At 35.9% G+C, this 26,211-nt stretch overlaps 1 protein-coding gene and 1 pseudogene across 19 annotated transcripts in view; one reads left to right on the top strand and one right to left on the bottom strand.

Annotated features, from left to right (window-relative positions):
- The window catches only part of VPS13B (vacuolar protein sorting 13 homolog B), a 916,166-nt gene that overhangs the window by 659,808 nt on the left and 230,147 nt on the right, over positions 1-26,211 (bottom strand). The window lies entirely within an intron of this gene.
- LOC100453712 (insulin-like growth factor 2 mRNA-binding protein 2) lies at positions 23,583-24,897 on the top strand (annotated as a pseudogene).

The raw sequence follows: 26,211 nt of genomic DNA, 5'->3' as shown, positions 1-26,211 counted from the left end.
AAAATCACTCATCATACCAAAAACCAAGAAGGGCCCAAACTGAATGAAAAAAGATAATAGATGTCACTGAGATGACACAGACATTAGAACTATCACAGAAAGATTTTAAAGCAGCCATTATAAAAATGCTCCAATTAACATTTTGCTTGAAGCAAATGAAAATAGATTTTGGCAAAGAAATAGGAATTTGTAGGAAGAAAAAAGAGAAGAAAATGGACAACAATGACATAAAAACAAACCAAACAAATTTCAGTACTGAAAAATGCAATGACCAAACCAAGAAACTCTATGAATGGGTTCCATACCAGAATGGAGAGGGCTAAGGAAAGAATCATTAAAATGGAAGAGGGAATAACAGAAATTACCCAATGTGAAATATAGAAAAAAACAGAAAGGGAAAAAAAGAGAAAAGAGTCTTAAGGACCTATGAGAAAGTTAGATAAAAGATCTACCTTTCAAGTCATCAGAGTCCAGTACAAGAGAAATAAAAAGATGAAACAGAAAATGTACTTCCGAAAAGAGTGGCTCTGTAATCCCAGCACTTTGGGAGGCCAAGGTGGGTGGATCACCTGAGGTCAGAAGTTTGGGACCAGCCTGGCCAACATGGTGAAACCCTGTCTCTAATAACAATACAAAAATCAGCTAGGCATGGTGGTGGGTGCCTGTAATCCCAGCTACTCAAGACGCTGAGGCAGCAGAATCACTTGAGCCTGTGGGCAGACATTGCAGTGAGTTCAGATCACACCACGGCACTCCAGCCTGGGTGACACAGTGAGATTCTGTCTCTAAATAAATAAATAAAATAAAATATAATAAAATAAAATAAAGTTAAAAATTAATTAACAAATAGTTGCTAATAACTTCCCATATTTGACAAAAGACAAAATCTAAACATTAAGAAACTGAGCTAGCCCCTAACAGAGTAAACTCAAAGAAACCATAATGCATCATGGATAAACTTTTGAAAATAAAAGAAAAAAACATTGAATGGAGTAAGAGAAAAACTACACCTTATGTATAGAGGGGGAAAAATGAAATGACAGTAGATATTTCATTAGAAACCATAGAGGCTGGGAGGAAATAGCATGACATTTTTCAATTGCTTAAAAAAAAAGTACCCCAAATTCTATATTCAGCAAAAATATAATTCAGGAATGAAGGAGAAAACAAAACACTCTCAGATGAAGGGAAACTAAAACAAACAAACAAACAAAAATATGTCATAAGCAGATCTACAGTAAAAGGACAGGTAAAGATCTCCAAACAGAAAGTTAAGAATAAAATAAGGATTTTTGGGATATCAGGAGAGAAGACAGAATACAGCAAGCAAAAATAGGGTACACAGACTTTCTGTCTCCTCTTAAGTTTTCTAAACTATGTTTCATGTTGAAGCAAAAATAATATCTGATATGCTTCTCCATGAGGGAGGGTAAAGGAACATAAGAGCAAGTATGGATTCTATATTTCACTTGAACTGGAATAACACAATACCAGTAAACTGTAATGAGTTAGAAATGTGAAATGTAATACCTAAAACAATCATTAAAAAGCTTGATGAGATACACTTAAAATTACTGCACATAAGCCAAAATGGAATTCTAATAATGTTCAAATAATGTTCGACTAACCCACAAGAAGACAGAAAAAGAAATGAAAAACAGAGATAGCAAACAGCAAAAAATAAAATGGCAGACATAAAGTCTAACATATCAATTATTGCATTTAATATAAATGTTCTCACAATATATCAATTAAAAGACAAGACTGGCAGACTGGATCAAAGAAACATACTCCAAATATAAAGAGTCAATAAGAAACTCACTTCAAATATAACAATGTAGGCAAGTTGAAAGTGAAAGAGTGGAAAAAGTAGATTATATAAACATCAATATATAAAAATTAGAACATAGTGAGCTACCACTTCACACCAAGTAAAATGGTTATAATAAAAAGAGAAACAATAACAAGCGTTGGTGAGGATGTGGAGATACTGAAACCCTCATACATTGCTGCTAGGAATGTCATATGGTCCAGCTGCTATGGAAAACAATTTGGCAGTTAATCAGAAAGTGACCATATGATCCAGCAGTACGTCTCCTATGTAAATAACCAAGGGAACTGAACATATATGTCCACACAAAAGCCTGTATAAGAATGTTCATAAAAGCATTATTTCTAATAGCCAAAAAGTGGAAATAACTCAAATATCTAACTCTTGATGAATGGAGAAACAAAATGTAATATAACCATACTATGAAATATTATTCAGCCATAAAAAGAAATGAAGTACTGAAACATACTACAACAAGAATAAACCTTGAAAAAATTATGCTTAGTGAAATAAACCAGATACAAAAGATTACATATTCCATGATTCCATTTATAGAAAATATTCAAAATCAGAATTTCACAGAGACACTAAGTAGATTAGTGATTGCCAAGGGCTGTGGGGAAATGGGAATGGGGAATGATTGCTTAATGGGTATGAGGTTTCTTCTGGGGAGATAAAAATGTTCTAAAATTAGACAGTGGTGAAATCTGCACAGCTATATGAATTTGCTAAAAACCCCTGAATTGTATACTTTAAAATAGCTGTATGATACGTTTTCTGTTATGTGAATTTTATCTCAATTTTTTTTTAAAAAAACTGGTTATTTTAATGTCAAATAAAGTAGGCTTAAGAGGAAAAAAATTGTAAGAGCCAGTTCTCTGAAAAGACACAGCAATTTGAAATATGTATAAACCAAACAACATAGCTATAAAATATGTGAATCAGAAAGAGATAGAGCTGAAAAAATAAATCTACAATTATATTTGGAGACTTCGATACCCCTCTCAACAACAAACATAACAACTAGACGGAATATCAGCAAGGATATAGACAATGTCAAAAATGCCATCAACTAATAAGCTGTTTCTAGATTATAGAACAGCAGAATACACATTCTTTTCAAATGCCCACAAAACACCTAACAAGGTAGATAATATTATACTGGGCCAGAAATGAACAAAATTAAAATAAATGAAGCTATACAGAGTATGTTCTCAGACCACATTAGATTCAAATTAGAAATCAATTTTTTTAAAAAAAGTAGGAAAATCCCCCCAAATTTGGAAACTAAACAGATCTAAATAGTCCATGAGCCAAAGAGGAATTCTCGAGTGAAACAGAAGAAAAAAATTGAATGACGATATAATGTATCAAAATTTGTGGGCCACAACTAAAGCAGTACAGAGAGAGAAATTTATAGCACCGAATGTGCACAGTAAAAGTAACTCTTAATTCCATAATCTAGCTCTCACCTAAAACACCAGAAACATGGAAAGCAAAATAAAACCAAAGTAAGCATGGGCAAAAAATAACAAAGATAGCAGAAATCAATAAAATTTATATTTAAAATTTAAAAAATAAAAAAATTATATTTAAAATTTTGATTTTTAAAACTTGTTTTTTAAGATCAATAAAACTGAAAAAACTCTAATAAGAGAGAAACCATAAATTACCAATATAAGGAATGAAATGGGATATCATTACAGACCCTGCAGTTATCAAAAGATTAATTTTGAAAACAAGCAACTTTATACACAGAATTTGAAAACTGTGACTAGATGAATCAATTCTTCAAGGGGAAGAAAAATGAACCCAAAAAGTAAACCTCCAGGTCCAAATGGAGAAATCTACCAAACCTTAAAGAATTAACATCTCTTCTACACAATATCTTTCAGGACACAGAAAAGGAGGAAACACTTTCCATTTCATTTTATGAAGCTAGAATCACCCTGATACGAAAACCAAAGGTATTACAAAAAAGGAAAATTATAGACAAAGATTCCTCATCAATATAAATACGAACTTATCAAAATAATAAAAATAGAATTCAGCAATGTGTTATTGTGTTTGTAAATACAAATATAAATAATACATCATGGCCAACTCAGATTCGTTCCAGAACTGGATGGCTGGTTTAATATTGAAAAAAATCAATGCAATCCACCATATTAATAGGCTAAAGAAGAAAAATCCACATGACAGTATCAACTGATGCAGAAAAAGCATTTGACAAAATTCAACACCCTCTCAGGATTAAAAAAAAAAAAAGTTTCAGGGAACTAGGAATAGAGAGAAACTTCCTCAACCTAAGAAAGATCATCTACAAAAACACCTAAAATCACTTAATAGTAAAAGACTGAATGTTTTCCATTATGACTGGAACAAAGCCAAGGATTTTGGCTGTCACTGCTGTTATTCAACCCAATGCTGTGAATTCTAGCAAAATGCAATAACAAAGAGAGATAAAAGGTATACAGATGGGAAATGGAAAAAACAAACAAAAAAGCAATGCTGTCTGTCTCTGCATTTGACATAACTATGTATAAATCTCAAGGAATCTTAAAACACACACACACACACATTTTAGAAGTAATAGGTGAGCCTAGTTTCATAAGGTCACAGGATATAAAATAAAAATAGAAATTATCAATTTCTCAATGAATACATGTGAATACTGAAAATGAAAATGTAATACCATTTAAAATCACAGAAAAAAAGATATAAAACTAACAAAATATTTACAGGACTTGTACACAAAAAACTAAAAGTGTTGATGAAAGAAATCAAAGATTATTTATGTAGTCCCAGCTACTCTGGAGGCTCTGAGGTGGGAAGATCACTTGAGCCCAGGAGTCTGAGCTTACAATGAGCTATGATTGTGCCACTGCACTCCAGCCTGTGTGACAGAGCAAGACCTTGTCTCAAAAAAAAAAAAAAGAATAAACACACGGATTAGTGGACAGAATGAAGAACCCAAACGGAGACAAAAATATGCCAGATAATTTCTGACATAGGTGGAAATACAATTTAATGAAAGAAAGACAGTCTTTTTCAACAAATCGTGCTAGAACAGGCCACAGGCAAAAACATTAATGTCAAATCTAGGTCTAACTCCTTAAAAAAATTAAGTCAGAAAAAAGCATAGGGGGAAATCTTTGGGATCTGAGTTAGGCAGAGAGTTCTTAATCTTCACAACAAAATTATAATCCATAAAAAGAAAAAAATTGACCTCATCAAAATTATAAACTTTTACTTTGCAAAAGACCCTGCTAAGAGAAGAAAAGCTACAGACTGAGAAAAGATACTTGTAAACCATATAGCCAAAGGACCAGTATCTAGAATAGTATAAAGAGCCTTCAAAACTCAACAATAAAAGCACAAACAATACTATTAGAAAATGGGCTAAAAATATGAACAAGCATTTCACTGAGGGGATACATTGATAGCAAATAAACATACTAAAAAATATTCAACATCATTTGTGTTGCTATCAGAGAAATGCAAATTATAATCACAATGAGATATCACTACACATCTATCCCAACAGCTAAAATAAAAAAACAGCAGCAAAATTAAATACCAGTGAGTATGTGAAGAAACTAGTAAGTCATACAATTGCTGGTGGAAATGTAAAATGTACAACCACTCCTGAAAACTGTTTGGCAGTTTCTCCCCCACCACCCCCAACCGCAAGAGACATGGTCTTCTTCTGTCACCCGGGCTAAAATGCAGTGCCAAGGTAATAGCTCACTGCAGCCTCGGCGAACTCCTGGGCTCAAGGAATCATCCCACCTTAGCTTCCCAAAGTGTTGGGATTACAGGCGTGAGCCATCATCCCAAGTCTGGCAGCTTCTTTAAAACTTAAACATTCAGGCCGGGCGTGGTGGCTCACGCCTGTAATCCCAGCACTTTGGGAGGCCAACGTGGGTGGATCATGAGGTCAGGAGATCGAGACCATCCTGGCTAACGCAGTGAAACCCTGTCTCTACTAAAAGTGCAAAAAATTAGCCAGGCATGGTGGCGGGTGTCTGTAGTCCCAGTTACTCCGGAGGCTGAGGCAGGAGAATGGCGTGAACCCGGGAGGGGCTTGCAGTGAGCCGAGATCACGCCACTGTACTCCAGCCTTGACGACAGAGCAAGACTCCATCTCAAAAAAAAAAAAAAAATTAAACATTCAACTACTGTATAGCCCAGTAACTGTACTCTTAGGCATTAGTCCCAGAGAAATGAAAATGCATATTCACACAAAAACTTGTATATAAATGTTTATAGCAGCTTTATTGTAACAGTCAAAAACTGGAAACAACAAATATGTCCTTCAACAGATAAATGATTTAACAAACTCTGGTACATCCATATCATGGAATATTATGAGCAATAAAAAATGAATGAACTATTGATACACACAACAACTTGGCTAGATCTCTGGAGAAAACCAAAAGGTCACATAATATTAATATATGATTCCTTTAATATCAGATGTCCAGAAAAGGAAAATCCATAGAGACAAAAGTAGATTAGATTAGAGGATACCAGGGGATGAGGGAGAGGAGGAATTATGAGTAATTACTTAGAAGCTATGGGGTATTTTTATGGAGTGATATAAAGATTTTGAAACTGAGACCCGGTAGTTGCACAACATTGTGAATGCACTAAATGCCACTGAATCATACACTCTAAAATAGTTGATTGTATGTAAATGTCACCTAATAAGGGGAAGCGGGGTTGGGAGTGGGGTAGAAGCTCAAGGGAGGGAGACATGGAGGGACTGAGGGATCGGAGGGAGGGAAAATCAATCAATCAATCAATGACAGATCTAGAAAGAAAACCATCTGGTTCAAATATTTAAAACCTAAGACAAATTTGAAAAACGCCTATTTGTTATGCTTTTAACATCCCTTTTAGTTTCTAAAAATTCACTCATAAGAGAATGTTCAGTGTTTAAACAATAAGCAGGTACTTGTTCTCTGTAAGAGTTAAAAGTGTCAAAAACGAGAAATATAGGGGCTTGTATATCTAGGTGGGAGCACTGCAAATCTTTACGGACTAATACACATTTTAATGCTTTATAATGTTCATCAACCAACTGCAGAGTTATCCTAAAGAGAGTTATTGTATATTACAAAATTTATTCAATCTTAATGCCTATAAAATGTTCAGTCGTTCTTGGAGAAAAGTTGAAAAAAACTACCAAGAAACGTATTTAGAAAGTCCTTCAAAAATATTTTTAAATGCAGATATATATCTTTCTATATATGTATACATTGAAAGAAATTTTGGGGAGATTCACTTCCTTAACAAAGAAAAACAAGAATTTTTTTCCTCTTTCCCTGAAAAAAGTCTTTCGTAACCAAGCCACACACAAATTTCATAACTATACAATGTTATAGGGACAGGCTATTATACCAAAAGAATATTAAACATCAATCCCTGAATCATTAAAGAAATATCTTAATAGTTTTAGTCTCTTTATCTGGTTAGAGCACTGGAAGCTAAGTGGTGTCTGTATAAACCAATCATTTCACCAGCAGTTTTATATTACTTTAAAGCCTCATATAAAAAGCACCTGCCTAAAGTGAGTAATGGAGTTTTATATTCATTGCACTTAGGAACAGTGTATGTAACCTATTCCGTTTTCCTCCCTTGTGGAATATATTTCAGCTTATATTGCACAACACATTACCAATGCGTATAAAGACTCTCTGATCAGCCACTTGGACTGCCGTCAGCAACCTGCCTGATTGCCTTATTTTTTTCCCTGCCCCAAATAACATATTCACTATATTTAACAAGTGAAATGAAAAAAAAATTTAAGATAGTGATCTTTCTTAATGAATATAGAAGACATGTATGTGTACTACCTATAGTTGTAATGTAAATGCTAAGACACCAGCCTTGAACAAAATTTATGTAGTTAATAGTTTAAAAGAAAACTAGTTAAACACATCATTCCAGGGGAATAACATAGAACCAATACAGGACACTTTGTGTCTGTTTTCTCTCTTGAGCACCTACAATTAAAAAATATTATGACTACACTACCAGCAAAAGCCAAGATAATTTCAACCCATTAAAGATCAGGAAGTAGAAAAAACTATTATTAAAATTGGATCAACCTTGTATCTGACAGACCACGGAGATATTTTCAAGACACATATCACAGGAATTGCACAAACTCCCTGAAACAGGAATGAAGGCAAATTTTTAAAAGAGTAATGATGATGAAAATATGGTATGCTGTTTTGTAGCTTAGATCTAAACATTAAGTACAAACAATGAGTAATGAAGGTTGATGGTAATTCCAGAAATGGAAAAAAACTAAGGGATTTTCTATAATTATAAAATGATGACGGTAATATTCTAAAATACAATAATGTCTATTTTAATAGAAGGAGTAAAAAAAAAAAAATTGAACATGCACGAAGCAAAAGCTCCACACTGCCCCTTACTGGTACCTTCATGCAATAACCAAAGGCCAATAACTAGAGTCAATTAACGAACATTTACTTACACCCAACTATGCAAAATTAACTATATTAGGGGTTTAGGATTTTAAAGAGCTATAAAATATAGTGCCTGCCCTCAAACAGCTCACTATCTATTAGGCAAGAAATAAAAAGGTAATCAAAAATATCTAGCTAATTCACCAATAGATTGCCTGAAGTACCAACAAACACGAAATATGTGCAAAACTGATGATAATCAGAGCTCATAATCTTTTTTTGTTTTTTTTTTTTTTTTGAGACAGAGTCTTGCTCTGTTGCCCAGGCTGGAGTGCAGTGGTGAGATCTCGACCTACTAGGTTCGAGTGATTCTCCTGCCTCAGCTTCCTGAGTAGCTAGGATTACAGGCACATGCCACCAGGCCCAGCTAATTTTTGTATTTTTAGTAGAGATGGAGTTAGCCAAGGTGGTCTCGAACTCCTGACCTCATAATCCACCCACCTCGGCCTCCCAAAGTGCTGGGATTACAGGCGTGAGCCACCGCATCGGAGCTCATAATCTAAAATGGGTTAGCAAACATTTTTTATAAAGGGTTAAATAATAAATATTTCAGGCTTTGCAAGACAGTCTCTGTTGCATTTATTTAACTCTGGTGTTGTAGCACAAAACAGCCATAGATAATAACTAACCAGCCAAATAATGGTGGTTACTGCATTCGAATCAAAAACAGCTGATGGGCTGGATTTGGTCCATGGGTCATACCTTGCCAGTCTCGGTCCTAGAGCACTTGTTCTCAACCATGGGTCCACATTAGATTGACACAAAAAGATTTTATTGAAAGATCGACATCCAGGCCCCATCCTCAGAGATTTCAAAACAACAGGTATGGTGTAGGGCCTGAAGGTCAGCATATATTGGAAGCTCTAACTACTGCTCTAGAGGCAAAGCAATTTTGATATGAGAAATCTAAAGTTAAGCCCTACAGTTAAAACTTGTGGTCTTGAACCCATTGATTTTTGGCCAAAGAATGGAGTGGAACCATGTTGGACAAGTTTGGAGACCAAAGGCTTGGTTGAGAAAGCGAGACCCAGTCTCAAAAAACAAAACAAAACAAAAAACAGTAAAATATAATTGATTTTTAATACCAGATTATTCTGTGAGCATGAGGCACCACAGCTAGCTATATTTGACAAACAGCTGTAATCAAGAATAATTTCCTAATGTTAGAAAAACTGAAATGAGAGACAGTAAAATATTCATACCGCTTTGTCTATACTCAAAAAATAAAACAGTGCTGGGCGCGGCGGCTCACACCTGTAATCCCAGAACTTTGGGAGGCTGAGGCGGGTGGATCACATGAGACCAGGAGTTTGAGGCCAGCCTGGCCAACATGGCAAAACCCTATCTGTACTAAAACAATACAAAAATTAGCCAGACATACTAGTGAGTGCCTGTAATCCCAGCTACTTGGGATTACTGAGGCTGAGGTAGGAGAATCGCTTGAACCCACGAGGCAGAGGTCACAGTGAGCCAAGATCGCACCACTGCACTCTAGCCTGGGCAACAGAGCAAGACTCTGTCTCAATAAATAAATAAGAATTATTCTCATATTTAAGGTCAAGGCATTTGACAAGGAAGGAATATTATGACTAAAGGAAATCAGCACAGTGGACTCTAAAAATTACAGAATTATTGACAAGTTCATTCAGATTACTTCTGAGTTCTTAGAGGTTCAAATCATGGTAATAAATGCTTAGGAAGCAGCTAAGAGCAAGACAAAAACATTCCCTTTCCTCAGGATGTTTGGATTGTAGCAGAAAATGCCTAAAGTTTATTGAAGCTTTAAATAAGTACAAGGCACAAGGCACAATACTTCATATGAGTTTTTAATATCACAAAACAAGGTATAAACAGCCACTAACACCACTGAAAAACTAAGGATTTGACAGGATAAGTAACTTGTTCAAAATCACACAGTATTATCAAACCGGAACTTAAATCCAATTTGACACTGAGGACTGTGTTCTTAAACACTATGTTATATAGATCATTATCTATTAAAAACAATTACCATACTAAATTGATTGTGAAACGAGAAAAAGCACAAGAGAGCCAACAATAAGAGGGAATAAATCAGTAACATTCACTTACAGTTCTCTATATCATAGTCATAAGCTCTGGTAGATAACAAAAAAGGACTACTCAATTATTTCTCATGTGTTCCTCCCTACACATACATGCATCCATGCACCACACACGTACACATATTTAAAATATCTAAACTTTGTGTGTGTCTATCTTTGGTCATGAGGTACTCATTTAGCTAATGTAATATAGTCCTTCTTCCTGATTAGTTTAATGAGTAGGCACTTATGTGGACTAATACTGATGAGAAATAACTTTGCTGATTCAGACTCTCATAAGTTTATCATTTTGAGATTTATGGACAAAATGATGAATACTCTTAGTGTTATTGTAGAACTATCTTCTAAAATATGACTATTTTACAGATAGATTCAGATATCTTTCAGATTCTTATCTGAATAACTCCAAGGCGAAAAAAATGTGAGGATAACTTTTTTAAATGCATAGGTCCTCAGAATATTTTTCTCCATACGAATTTTTGTTCTGTAACCATGGTAGATTTTATGTGCTGAAAAGTGTGTTATATCTAGCATATGCTACTTTTAAAATCTACTTAATAAAGCTGCAAGAAAAATACTAAATAATATTTATAAAGAAGCAAATTCCAACATCTACAAATTAACAATTAACTCTAAAAACTGCTTATAAAAACTGGACTGTTCAGGGTTCATTGTTTTTTTAATACCAGTAATTCTTAATGCAACTTGAAATATTTATAATCTTGTAAGTTTCAAAGAATTATTTTATAACTTGGCTTAATTTGTGAGAAAACAGCTTATATGAATGCCAGTTATACTTCTTTGGAAAGACAAATGTAAACCTATTTGGTGATCTGATTTTCTCTTTCATCTTGTCTCCAGTTTCTGTGTAGATTTATAATGTTCATTGTTTCCAATTTTAACAAATCACCTAATGGCAGAAAGGAAAATATGTTAACCTTAGAATTATTTGCAGTTGGAGAAATCCCTTTTGTCTGGCCCATACAGGGCCTGCAATCTGTTTTAAACACAGATTGTCTGTCTTTCGTCTGACAGCCACCAAGCTGCACAAATTACTTTCTGCCTGTTCACCTGTTTGCAGCTGTGTCTATAAGCTAAAGATTCTGCAGTTGACTTGAGCAACCACTTCAGGATTGATGACATGTGCTGCTGATAAAGTGAGCAATTTGAAGAAATTACTGGCTATAGTTATTGAAAGACATCTGGGCATGAGCTGAGAACTAGAAGCCTTCAATCATGTGCTTGCAACCTGCAGTGGCGGCAGCAGCGTTTGAAGTGATATCCTACTAAAGGCAGTTGGCCCTAGCACTAAATAACCAAGCAATGTATGGAAAATAATCTCTCAAATAAGTAATAAAAGATTCTTTTAGCTGTAAAAATTTGAGGTTTGGTCCTTTCTTTAAAATATATTTTCAGGAAAAAACGTAAGACATCAGTGAAGCTTTCTTATGTCTATCCTTTTCTGAGTTAACTTTATATGTATATTTCCTATGAATGAACTTTTTCAAACTGTTACTACTACTGCTTTTAAAAAAAAGTCAACTATTATTGAACATCTACTACATGCTCCACACCCTGACCACAGAACAGCTTTATGTCCATTATCTTATTATTAATACTTACATCAGTATTAATCAGAATTACTATGCCCTTTCTCTGGTAGAAAAATTAAACTAAACTAAAGCTCCAGGAAACTAGCCTAGTAACATACAACTGTGCGTTAGAGGGCTAGAATTTTGTCTGTCTCCTGATCAAGAGTTCATTCAACTATACCATACTGCCTTTCATTTGGGAAATTGATGTACTTGGTTTCTTCATGCAATTTTTGTCATACAAGTAATTGTATATTTTGTCAGAAACATCTTATCCCTCAGGTCAACCACTGGGAGATGTGGTTTCTAGTCCATCTTTCTGTCTCATTATATAAAACTTATTCCAAATCAAACTTTCTTCATGAATTAAGATGCCTGATTTAGTCAAAATTTAGACTTTAAGGCCAACGGACAATGCTAAAAGCTCAGGCCTTTCCCACATTTGCTGAAATTTAATTACAGTAAAAGTTCAAGTGAAATTTTGCTAGATAAAATGGCAAATATACATCCCTTTTATGACAAAAAAAGGCATCATGCCTACCACTGAAGAAAAAGGAATCACGCCTATTAAAACACTATTTAAATTTTTAAAGGCATTACAAACTATTTACAAGTTTGATGCTATCAATAAAAATAATAATTAGGAAAGCATACAAAATGTCAGTAAAATATAGTCAAATAAGGAACTATGATAAGGCAATTCTATAAGTAAAAAGTCAGAACTCAATTATAACTTACATTAATATCAGAAGAATCAATATATCTAGATATACTTATGTGAAAGACAAATTCAGTGTGTTTCAGATGCAAAACTGAATACAAGATTATATACGACAACGTATTTTTACATTACCATTAAAATTTTCTAATAAGAAAGTTAACATGATTTTGATAAGCACTTGAACTGCTTTGCTCCATTTGCAAATATTTATAAACCTATACATATAAAATGAGACAAAACAATAAAGAGGTTATAAATAAAACAAAAACAAATATAACCATTCTGATAAACAGTTCTTGTTGAGCAATGTCTAAAAATTCTTAATTTGTACATATATTTCAAATACAGTAAAAGTCAATACTTTTGAAAATAATTCAACTGAAACATATCCATTAATACTAGAAACCAATTATATATGGGCTGGGCGCGGTGGCTCATGCCTATAATCCCACACTTTGGGAGGCCAAGGTGGGTGGATTACCTGAGGTCAGGAGTTTGAGACCAGCCTGGCCAACATGGTGAAACCCCATCTCTACTAAAAAAGTACAGAAATTAGCTGGCCATGGTGGTGGACGCCTGTAATCTCAGCTACTCGGGAGGCTGAGGCAGGCGAATAGCGTGAACCCGGGAGGCAGAGGTTGCAGTGAGCCGAGACCGCGCCATTGCACTCCAGTCTGGGCTGACAATAGAGAGACTCCATCTCCAAAAAAAAGAAAAAAAAAAAAGAAACCAATTATATATGGAAAAAACAATCACTGCTTCATAAGCAATGATGCTTCTTAGAGAAAATGAATATATCCAGCACTAATTTCAAACAAAAGCTTCCACTCTAATCTATGTTTACACTTAAGTAACAGACATAAAGTATCTCATTTGCAAATATTAATTTGAAGATCAATTTTCTAATGATCAAATCATTATTCTTGTTTGGGATGGATATGGTCAATAAAATATATTTCTTCATTTAGTTAGAGAAGACATATTAAAAGAAACAAAAAAATTGCTTCTTTCAAAGGTTCTTTTGAATAACTGGCTTTTCCACTATTTTTATATTGGTTTCAAAATTTCCATAGACTTGGGAAATATTATCCCTGGTATTTATAAACACTAGTATTTCTTTCAGAACAAATTTAAATACATTCTAAAAATGGCAAAAATGCACCATCCTTTCAACTTGTTAAAATCAAATGCACTTGAAAAATAGAATAGCCAAAGCCTGCAAGTCAAGTAATTATATAAATTTGTCTTTCACATTTCAGTATTCATAAATTGGGATTTCACAAAGACCTGACTGACTCTAGCCACAAAAGAGAATATATATCATTCATAATTATAATAAATCAAAACTTTATTTATCTAATGATATAGTAATAACATTATTATACACAGGATAATAGTTAAGAAATACCATCTCTATCACTATCCTCTTTCCTCTCTTTCCTAATCATATTATGAGTTCATATTTTTAATAGCAGCTTTTATTTTAAAAGACCTAAGTTATGAGAATATTCTTACATACCACTTCATAACTTTGACACAAAGTACATATAAAAAGATTAGGCTTTATTTGATATAAAATCAGTTGGCAGTTTTACATCTGTGCATGCAACATAAATACACCAGCTGGCATCTCAAGCACACACACATATGGACTTCAAAACAGAAACTTCCTTATTTGCAGCACTGCCAGGGTAATTTTGTATCCTCTGCATACTACAGCTATTTGTCAGGCCCCTGCAGGTGTGCACTGCACATAAACACACAGCTGTAGTCCAGCAAGCCAAGTGTTCCATCAAACACATAAAGGGAGACCTCAGCAGTTGGATTAGTCATCCCTACAACAGGTCCAGAGAGAACAATATGGGTTAGTATTTTTGGAAAAAGCATGGATGGGAAATTTATGATTATGCTAGTCTTACCAAATAACTGGTAGATTGTGTCATTTTAAAAGCAAGGCCTACTCACTAAGTTTTTGCTAGAATAGCTGGAGAAAGTGAATTTTTTTAGGTTTAAATATAAATAATAATGTGGTTTATGTACAAATTAGTTTATTAAGTGTAAAACGTAAAAAGAGTTTTCAAATAGTTCTTAATTTTTGGGAATTGTTGCAAGTGCATGCTTTGGCTATATTTACAAATCATAATGAGTTCATATACTTAAAATATTTACCAGTTCTATGTAACACTTCACTATACTTATAATCCCTTTTATTCATATGTACTTTAGATGAACTTGCCATTTAAAGCTAATTGAGCTCAAAATTATGTATGAGACAACATTTAACTACCTAACATTGCATGCTGTATCAGACTGTAAGGAAATACTATTAAAATATTTAGTTCTCGAGTACATTATTAAATGGCTAGGGAATATATAAAAATGTAAGACATGATCATGATCACTGTACAATCATCTAAGAGCTGCGAACCAAATTAAATGAGGCCTTATTAATATTCTTTAAAATACCAGGTAAGTATTTCAAGCAGTTGATAATTATGGCTGCTTTAACCACATTTCCCCAAAAAATGCCCAGAGTACACCTGGCAGTTGACAAAACATGAAAGATAACTTAGAAAATGAGCTTGAATGCACTATGCCTAATATACTAATCTTCAGTGAACTTTGAGGTCAAAGAGTAATCAAGAAACAGCAGTCTCTGGCATCAAGGGGTTCACATTTCCTCTTATCTGGAATGCATAAAGGGACTTAGAAGTTACATTAATCTGATACAACTCCTACCCCTCTACATGAAGCCTAACGTTATTAAATATTATTTTAACTGAGCCACCAAAATACCATCTAAAGTACGAAATAAAGTATATGAGGAGGAAAGTGTGAAAGCTTTATAATTATTTAATGTCTTTAAATTATTGCATATATATATTTTTTATTATTATTATTATACTTTAGGTTTTAGGGTACATCTGCGCAATGTGCAAGTTAGTTACATATGTATACATGTGCCATGCTGGTACGCTGCACCCACTAACTCGTCATCTAGCATTAGGTATATCTCCCAATGCTATCCCTCCCCCGTCCCCTCACTCCACAACAGTCCCCAGAGTGTGATGTTCCCCTTCCTGTATCCATGTGTTCTCATTGTTCAATTCCCACCTATGAGTGAGAATATGCGGTGTTTGGGTTTTTGTTCTTGCGACAGTTTACTGAGAATGATGATTTCCAATTTCATCCTGTCCCTACAAAGGACATGAACTCATCATTTTTTATGGCTGCATAGTATTCCATGGTGTATATGTGCCACATTTTCTTAATCCAGTCTATCATTGTTGGACATTTGGGTTGGTTCCAAGTCTTTGCTATTGTGAATAGTGCCGCAATAAACATACATGTGCATGTGTCTTTATAGCAGCATGATTTATAGTCCTTTGGGTATATACCCAGTAATGGGATGGCTGGGTCAAATGGTATTTCTAGTTCTAGATCCCTGAGGAATCACCACACTGACTTCCACAGTGGTTGAACTAGTTTACAGTCCCACCAACAGTGTAAAAGTGTTCCTATTTCTCCACATCCTCTCCAGCACCTGTTGTTTCCTGACTTTTTAATGATTTCCATTCTAACTGGTGTGAGATGGTATCTCATTGTGGTTTTGATTTGCATTTCTCTGATGGCCAGTGATGGTGAGCATTTTTTCATGTGTCTTTTGGCTGCATAAATGTCTTCTTTTGAGAAGTGTCTGTTCATGTCCTTCGCCCACTTTTTGATGGGGTTGTTTGTTTTTTTCTTGTAAATTTGTTGGAGTTCATTGTAGATTCTGGATATTAGCCCTTTGTCAGATGAGTAGGTTGCGAAAATTTTCTCCCATTTTGTAGGTTGCCTGTTCACTCTGACAGTAGTTTCTTTTGCTGTGCAGAAGCTCTTTAGTTCAATTAGATCCCATTTGTCAATTTTGGCTTTTGTTGCCATTGCTTTTGGTGTTTTAGATATGAAGTCCTTGCCCATGCCTATGTCTTGAATGGTAATGCCTAGGTTTTCTTCTAGGGTTTTTATGGTTTTAGGTCTAACGTTTAAGTCTTTAATCCATCTTGAATTGATTTTTGTATAAGGTGTAAGGAAGGGATCCAGTTTCAGCTTCCTACATATGGCTAGCCAGTTTTCCCAGCACCATTTATTAAATAGGGAATCCTTTCCCCATTGCTTGCTTTTCTCAGGTTCGTCAAAGATCAGATAGTTCCCACAGAAATACAAACTACCATCAGAGAATACTACAATCACCTCTACGCAAATAAACTAGAAAATCTAGAAGAAATGGATAAATTCCTCGACACATACACCCTCCCAAGACTAAACCAGGAAGAAGTTGAATCTCTGAATAGACCAATAACAGGAGCTGAAATTGTGGCAATAATCAATAGCTTACCAACCAAAAAGAGTCCAGGACCAGATGGATTCACAGCCGAATTCTACCAGAGGTACAAGGAGGAACTGGTACCATTCCTTCTGAAACTATTCCAATCAGTAGAAAAAGAGGGAATCCTCCCTAACTCATTTTATGAGGCCAGCATCATCCTGATAGCAAAGCCAGGCAGAGACACAACCAAAAAAGAGAATTTTAGACCAATATCCTTGATGAACATTGATGCAAAAATCCTCAATAAAATACTGGCAAACAGAATCCAGCAGCACATCAAAAAGCTTATCCACTATGATCAAGTGGGCTTCATCCCTGGGATGCAAGGCTGGTTCAATATACACAAATCAATAAATGTAATCCAGCATATAAACAGAACCAAAGACAAAAACCACATGATTATCTCAATAGATGCAGAAAAGGCCTTTGACAAAATTCAACAACCCTTCATGCTAAAAACGCTCAATAAATTAGGTATTGATGGGACGTATCTCAAAATAATAAGAGCTATCTATGACAAACCCACAGCCAATATCATACTGAATGGGCAAAAACTGGAAGCATTCCCTTTGAAAACTGGCACAAGACAGGGATGTGCTCTCTCACCACTCCTATTCAACATAGTGTTGAAAGTTCTGGCCAGGGCAATTAGGCAGGAGAAGGAAATAAAGGGTATTCAATTAGGAAAAGAGGAAGTCAAATTGTCCCTATTTGCAGACGACATGATTGTATATCTAGAAAACCCCATTGTCTCAGCCCAAAATCTCCTTAAGCTGATAAGCAACTTCAGTAAAGTCTCAGGATACAAAATCAATGTACAAAAATCACAAGCATTCTTATACACCAACAGACAAACAGCCAAATCATGAGTGAACTCCCATTCACAATTGCTTCAAAGAGAATAAAATACCTAGGAAATTACTGCATATCTTATTGTATTGTTCTGTTTAACTATAAACAGAAAATGCTTGGATTCAACCTGGACCCCTTCATTACTGTTGGGTCCCTGAAGTATGATTCATGGCTCTTTAAAGCTCCTAGTAGCCTTAGATGCTTCAGATTGACTCTGGCTGAATTGACTCTTAACCTCAGAACCTCTCTTTATCTGCAATTCTGTGTCAATTATTTACATCAGTATCCCTAGGCCCAAAATACTGTCATCTAGAAAAAAGTTAAATGCTGAGGATGAGTATTCTTTAAAAAGCAAACAGTTTACTAGAAAGATAAAGATATAACTATTACAAATGAGGCATTAGTGGAATACCAGAAATACCAAAGTGAAATGACAGTAATATTGTTGATGTTTCTTTTTGCACAGACTGTAATAAACAAAACCACATGTAACACAGTTTACTCGGCAAAATAGGGTACCCAGATGATAAGAATAAAGTAATTTGACTGATTTTGTCAATTCTAGGTGAAATGTCATGCATTCAATAAGTAACACTTAATTCCATGTACTTAAGATTACTCTAAATTTATGACAGAATTGGATATAACCTGTTGAGAAGAACCTCAGATTTATGTAGAATGTGTCAACCACAACACTCAATGGCCAGGAGAATAAAGGTCAGTCATTAGTATCTGAATTACATAATTGCTGAAATACACATTATTTTCCAATTTGTTATCACATTGGAATGTGATAACACTGGCATGCTCATTAAAGGTCAAATATAAGGGCCGCACCAACAAAAACAGGACTGGCCTAAGAAACTGCATTTTAGCAGAACCCCAAGTGATTCTTACTCAGATGAAATCTTGAGATATTGTGTCATGTAATTCAGGTAAGCCAAATAAATACCTTCCTCTCTCAGTAGATTTTTGGAGAGGGGAAAAAGATGTTTTTCCCTTGCCTTGTAAGATTCTAAATATAAGTTTTACCATATAACATATAAATAAATAAGAAATAAATTTATTTTTAGATATATCACTAGAATGATAATCTAATCATTCACTTGATAATAATTATAGGGAAGCAAAATGCCACCAGTTGGCATATTACATGTTTTGCACATAATGCTATTTATTTTTCAAGACCCAGTTTTTCTCTTAGTGTTTAAAAACAATTGTTTTAGCTTTATTATCAATTAAAATAAGATAAACTAGCCAGTAACTGTCAGTATTAACATGAAGTATCTGTACATTTCAGACTTTTTTAGAATTTTCATATAAAATTAATTTCTCATAAATTTTTTTCAATATAAATTTTATTATAGACTAACATCCTTTAACTTATTTTTTATTCTACAAAGTAATGCCAAAATACACTGGAGGAAAAGTTCTTACCAAAATTTATTCTACTTTTATCAGCAACTCGGTCCAGATTAACTCATCCTACACAGCTGAGCTCAAGCATCATCCTTCACCTAAGCTTGCCCCGTGGCCATTAGTTTCCCCCTCAGGCTGGACTAAGAAGTAATATTTAAACATTTAATTGTTTCCTAAATCTGAAAATAGTAAATACTAGAACCAGAATCTACTCATTCAAAACATATTTATTTTGTGCTTATCAACTAAAGACATTGTCTTTTCACACACACACACACACACACACACACTCCCACAAACTCTTACACTAATTTAGAGAAATGTACAATTAATATAACTACTATGACAATGGAAGTATAGGGCACTTTGAAATTATAAAGGGGCCCCTATCCTGGTCTATAGTATACTCAAGGATAAAGAAAAGTAAACTAGAAAAGAAGATGAGGGTAGAGTAAATTGAAGTACTCCAGGCAATGGAAAAGCATGACCCACAAACCTAAGGAAGGAACTGGGACTGCCTAGAGGCCTATTACAGAAGCTTACTGGTAGTACAGCCTATAGGAAGTAGGGATGAGAGCAGCAAGACCTGAAATTGAAGAAATGAAGGCCATTAAGAGTTTCAGAAGGAGTTTGCCATTCTTAATTAAAAAAAAATAAATAAATAACCCCAACCTGCATAATGCAGGTCAGGTAACAAATACTTTCTTTTTTTGTATGAATTTTTTAAAATTTATTTTACTTTATTTCAATAATTTTGGGGGAACAGGTGGTTCAGGTTACCTGGATAAGTGCTTTAGTGGTGATTTCTCTAATTTTGGGGAACTCATCACCTAAGCAGCATACACCACTATACCCAATGTGTAGTCTTTTATCCCTCACCACCACCTCCTCAATTAATTCTATATCCCTGTGGTATAGCCTATTATCCAAAAACATTCGTGATTTTTTCTGTTTCAGTCATTAATTTTATCAAATATTTATTTATTCATTTCTTTTTTCACTGACAGTATATTTACATGGCCTGTTTTCCTTTTTACTGAAACATTTTCCTTGCCTCCACTTTACATTAGCCTGGTTGCTTACCCCAACATTTTGAAAAAAACCCTCAACTATTACCCTTGCATTGCCAATGTATTGAAAGATAACAGTGATAAAATGTTAAAGAGATATAATCCTCTATTTTTATAATAGTTTTTGCATTTTTAATCAAGTAATCCAAAAAGTATCTGTAAAAGCAAACAGAAACTACTTGGGGGGAAATACCATCAGGTATCTCATTTACTTCAAAAGTTAAGGTGTTGTATTAGTCCATTTTCGCTCTGCTGATAAAGACATACCCGAGACCGAGCAATTTACAAAAGAAAGAGGTTTAATTGGACTTACAGTTCCACGTGGCTGGGGAAGCCTCACAATCATGGGGGAAGGCAAGGAAGAGCAAGTCACATCTTACATGGATGGTGGCAGGTAAAAAATGAGAGAGCTTGTGAAGGGGAACGTCTCTTTTTAAAACCACCAGATCTTGTAAGACTTATTCACTATCATGAGAACAGCACAGGAAAGACTTTCCACCAGGTCCCTCCCACGACACATGGGAATTCAAGATGAGATCTGGGTGGGGACACAGCTAAACCCTATCAGATGTGGTTATAGAACTGGAATTTTTGAAACTACTTTATATCTAAGATAACTACCACAGCATTATCAAATGTAAGAAATCTCAGAACATTATACACATCACATGAGCAATGCCTCTTTTTTCTCCATTCTCCACTTGCCTTTTTAAAAACAACCAGGTGATTTTATAGGGTGAATGTAATAGGACATGAAGATCACTGCTGTCTGTAGTTAGTAACACATCATTCAAATTTATCTGTTCTCTCCTTCAGGAAACATCATTTAAAAGCTACTTGGTAAAACCATTACAGTTTCAAACTTTAAAGTCATTAAGAAGAGAGCTTAGAGATTCCATCAAATTAAAATCAACAGGCCAGGTGCAGTGGTTCACGCCTGTAATCCTAGCACTTTGGGAGGCCAAGGCAGGTGGATCACTTGAGGCCAGGAGTTCAAGACCAGCCTGGCCAATATGGCCAAACCCTGTCTCTACTAAAAATACAAAAATTAGCCAGGCGTGGTGGCGCACACCTGTAATCCCAGCTACTCAGGAGACTGAGTCAGGAGAATTGGTTGAACCTAGGAAGCAGAGGTTGCAGTGAGCCAAGATCATGCCACTGCACTCCAGCCTGGGCAGCAGAGCAAGATTCTGTATTTTAAAAAAAAAAAAAAAAATTGACATCAACAAATAAACTAGATGTTACACCTATCATTAAAGCAAAATCCTTGAGAACTGTTTTCCAGACCTTAGATAATGCCTCTACAACACAATTGACCAATGATAGTGGATGAAAAACAGTAGTGCTTTGAAGCATCAGCCAGTAAATGCCACCATGGTATACCATGAGTGAGATACACAACATATTAAACCACAGTTAATTAAATCAAACCAGTTCTTGCATTGTTAAAATGCATCCTATACTACTTATTTGGACACTACGCAGCTGTTTTTAAACTTTAAGATCTCCACACCCACTTCCAGTAGACACTATTCTATTTTCATTTATTGACAATGAAATAAATAAGTGGTTACCATTGTTTTCTACTGTAGAAGGGAAAAAAGCAAATTTTTGTTTTATGTCTCTATTATCTCTAATTCACAGTAAGTGGTTCTAATAACTATCTCACGAAAGAACTGAAGGAAAATGAAATAACACTGAAAATGTTTTACATGGTAGTACTTACTTGTGTAATAAATTATGTTGAAAAGTACTTCAGTGGATTTAATGTAATCCATCACTTAGTTAAGAAGAAAATAATTAGCAATTCCTCTATGTTGAAACACAAAAACTTCTTTAAATTTTATATATAATATGCAGCCTACTAAATTGCTAATTAAAATAGAAACTAGCCTCTAAAAAAATGTAGGCTGAAAACACAGGATTTTGCTGTTAAAAATACTTTCTTCTAAACTTACCCAACATTCTGTATAATTTGGGTAAATTAATAAATATGATAGGCACACAGAAAAGGTATAGATTTTACTACTTTCCATATTGTTAAAATACAGCACACTACTAAGCTGCGGCAAAAGCCAAATATCATCATTACAGAATGACTCTTTGGAATACAAAGATAAATGTAGAATTTAATTTAAAATAAATTTTCAATATAAATTTCTATTAAGCATGTTAAGAGTTGATTTTTAATAGGACAGCATGGTACTCAATTTCTCACCTGCTGTCAGCTGCTACATTATTACTATAGTCTCTACATATTTGTAGTAACAAAGAAGGTGTTCAATTCCAACTGAAATAGATGTGGGAGCAAGACTTTTTTGGTAGCATTGAAGATGCTGATACTTTTAGCAACTTATTATATTTTCTTTCCCCTATACCAACAATTCATTAATTAAAAATCTACACAGAAATGGTTGTAAAGCACTCTTGTAAAATTCTATTATTTTAAGATTACTGAGAAAGTAAGGTGTGTTCTAGATGATCTAATTTTTCTCTAACACTTTCTTCTTTTCATACTCTTCATATTTTTTCATTATTATATTTGAGTCAAGGATTATTTTCTTGGATACTATTAATCATTTTGTTCCCCTTCCTCAAACATTCTATTTCTCCCTTTAATTCAATCTTATAAATGTGAATAAATCCCAAATAGGGCATTATTTTGGGAGACTTGTTGCAATTAAATAGAAAATGTATATAATTTAAATGTTTTATTAATGTTTGTACATTAAACAATTTTATAAATTATACAAAGAATGAGGATATAATGCAACCTCCATTAATGTCTTATTTTTATTTAAATGTTTATGAACATTTTGACTCAGAAAAATTACAGACTTTCATAAAGTTAATAATGTACGAGGGACTGCGCGAGCGCACTACCCAACTCTCGCCAGCACAAGCTCTGCTCCCAGCCATGCGGCCCCCGAACCCCAGCCCCACGGCCCCCGAACCCCAGCCCCGTGGCCCCCGAACCCCAGCCCCGCGGGAGCCCCTTCCCTACCTGCGTGTGGAGTCGGGGCGGGGCGGCGGCGAGGCCAAGGTAAAGTGGAATTGCATGGGAAAATCATGGAAGTTGACTACTCGGTCTCTAAAAAGCTAAGGAACAGGAAAATTCAGATTTGAAACATACCTCCTCACCTGCAGTGAGAGATGTTGGATGCACCTTTGGCTCAACACGGGATAGTGGAGAATGTGGAACAAGTCAACACAGACACAAAAACTGCTGTTTTCAATGTCACATATGCAACAAGGGAAGAAGCTATTAATAGCCATGGAGAAGCTAAGCGGGCATCAGTTTGAGAACTATTCCTTCAAGATTTCCTACATCCTGGATGAAGAGGTGAGCTCCCCTTTACCCCCTTAGCGAGCCCAGGGTGGGGACCACTCTTCTCGGGAGCAAGGTCCCGCCCTGGGGGCTCTTCTCAGGCCTGACAGACTGATTTCCCGCTACGAATCCCACCCAGTTTGTTGGTGCCATGATCTGAAAGGAGGGCTTGACCATAATGAACATCACTGAGCAGACCCAGTCCCGGGTAGACATCCATAGAAAAGAGAACTCTGGAGCTGCAGAGAAGCTTGTCACCATCCATGCCACCCCAGAGGGGACTTCTGAAGCATGCCACACGATTCTTGAAAGCATGCAGAAAGAGGCAGATGAGACCAAACTAGCTGAAGAGATTCCTCTGAAAATCGTGGCCCACAATGGCTTGGTTGGAAGACTGATTGGAAAAGAAGGCAGAAATGTGAAGAAAAATGAACATGAAACAGGAACCAAGATAACAATCTCATCCTTGCAGGATTTGAGCATATGCAACCTGGAAAGAACCATCACTGTGAAGGGCACAGTGGAGGCCTATGCCAGTGCTGAGATGGAGATTATGAAGAAGCTGCGTGAGGCCTTTGAAAATGATATGCTGGCTGTTAATACCCACTTCAGATACTTTCTCCAGGCTGTACCCCCATCACGTTTGGCCCGTTCCCACATCAGCATTCTTATCCAGAGCAGGAGATTGTGAATCTCTTCATCCCAACCCAGGCTGTGGGTACCATCATCGGGAAGAAAGGGGCACACATCAAACAGCTGGCAAGATTCGCCAGAGCCTCCATCAAGGCCCAGGGACGGATCTTCGGGAAACTGAAAGAAGAAAACTTCTTTAACCCCAAAGAAGAAATGAAGCTGGAAGCCCATATCAGAGTGCCCTCTTCCACAGCTGGCCAGGTGATTGGCAAAGGTGGCAAGACCGTGAATGAACTGCAGAACTTAACTAGTGCAGAAATCACTGTGCCTCGTGACCAAACGCCCGATGAAAATGAGGAAGTGATCGTCAGAATTATCGGCCACTTCTTTGCTAGCCAGACTGCACAGCGCAGTATCAGGGAAACTGTACAAGAGGTGAAGCAGCAGGAGTAGAAATACCCTCAGGGAGTCGCCTCACAGTGCAGCAAGTGAAGCCTCCCACAGGCAGCAGCAAAACAACAGATGAATGGAGCCCTTCCAACACCTGACAAAATGAGACCAAACACAGCCAGCCAGATCGGAAGCAAACCAAAGACCATCTGAGGAATGAGAAGTCTGCGGAGGCGGCCAGGGACTCTGCAGAGGCCCTGAGAATCCCAGGGGCCAAGGAGGTGGGGGAAGGTCAGCCAGGTTTGCCAGAAACTCCAGGCCCTGCCTCCTGCCTCCCAGGACTTCTGCAGCTTCAGCAATCCACTTCACCATCCACTCAGATCACTCCTTAACTCCCACAATGCGATACCTTTTGGTTGAAGTAACATAGGTGAACGTGTTCAAAGCCAAGCAAAATGCACACCCTTTTTTGTGGCAAATCTCTGTACATGTGTGTACATATTAGAAGGGGACGATGTTAAGATACGTGGCCTGTGGGTTACACAGGGTGCCTGCAGTGGTCATATGTTTTAGAAATAATATATCAAATAACTCAACTAATTCCAATTTTTAATCAACTATTAATTTTTTTTTCTTTTTAAAGAGAAAGCAGGCTTTTCTAGACTTTAAAGTCTTTCTCTGGGAGGTTCACGGTGTAGAGAGGAGCTTCGAGGCGACCCACACATAATTCACCCAGAGGGAAATCTCGTCGGAAGGACACTCACAGTAATTATGGATCATCTGTGTATATCAACAGGAGGGATACCATCTCCTTGAAAAGGAAACTCTGTCACTCCTCATGCCTGTCTAGCTTATACATCCATTTCTCTTTGCTTCACGGGTTTTAAACTGGTTTTTTGCATACTGCTATATAATTCTCTATCTCTCTCTCTGTTTAGCTCTCCCCTCCCTCCCCTCCCCTACTTCTCCATCTCCATTCTTTTGAACTCCCTCATCCTTCCATCTCAATCCCATATCTACGCAACACCACCCCCACCCCCACCCAAGGAAAGCAGTGCTTTGAGTATCCCATCACACAAAAGGAACAAAAGCAAAACACACAAATCAGCCTCAACTTCCACTTGGTTACTGAAAAGAACAAGAGTCAATGGTACTTGTCCTAGCATTTTGGAAGAGAAAAACAGGAACCCACCAAACCAACCAATCAATCAAACAAAGAAAAAATTCCACAATGAAAGAATGTATTTTGTCTTTTTGCATTTTGGTGTATAAGCCATCAATATTCAGCAAAATTATTTCTTTCTTTTTAAAAAAATGTGGAGGAAAGTAGCAATTTATACAAGGTTGTGGGCCCAGGGTGTTAAATTTACCGATTTTGTAAATGAGAAAAACACACAGAAAAAGCTACCTCAGGTG

The sequence above is a fragment of the Pongo abelii genome, chromosome 7 (genome assembly GCF_028885655.2).
Source record: "Pongo abelii isolate AG06213 chromosome 7, NHGRI_mPonAbe1-v2.0_pri, whole genome shotgun sequence".
NCBI lineage: Eukaryota > Metazoa > Chordata > Mammalia > Primates > Hominidae > Pongo > Pongo abelii.
Note: the sequence above shows the minus strand (reverse complement) of the source record. Positions and strands in the feature narration are given on the sequence as shown.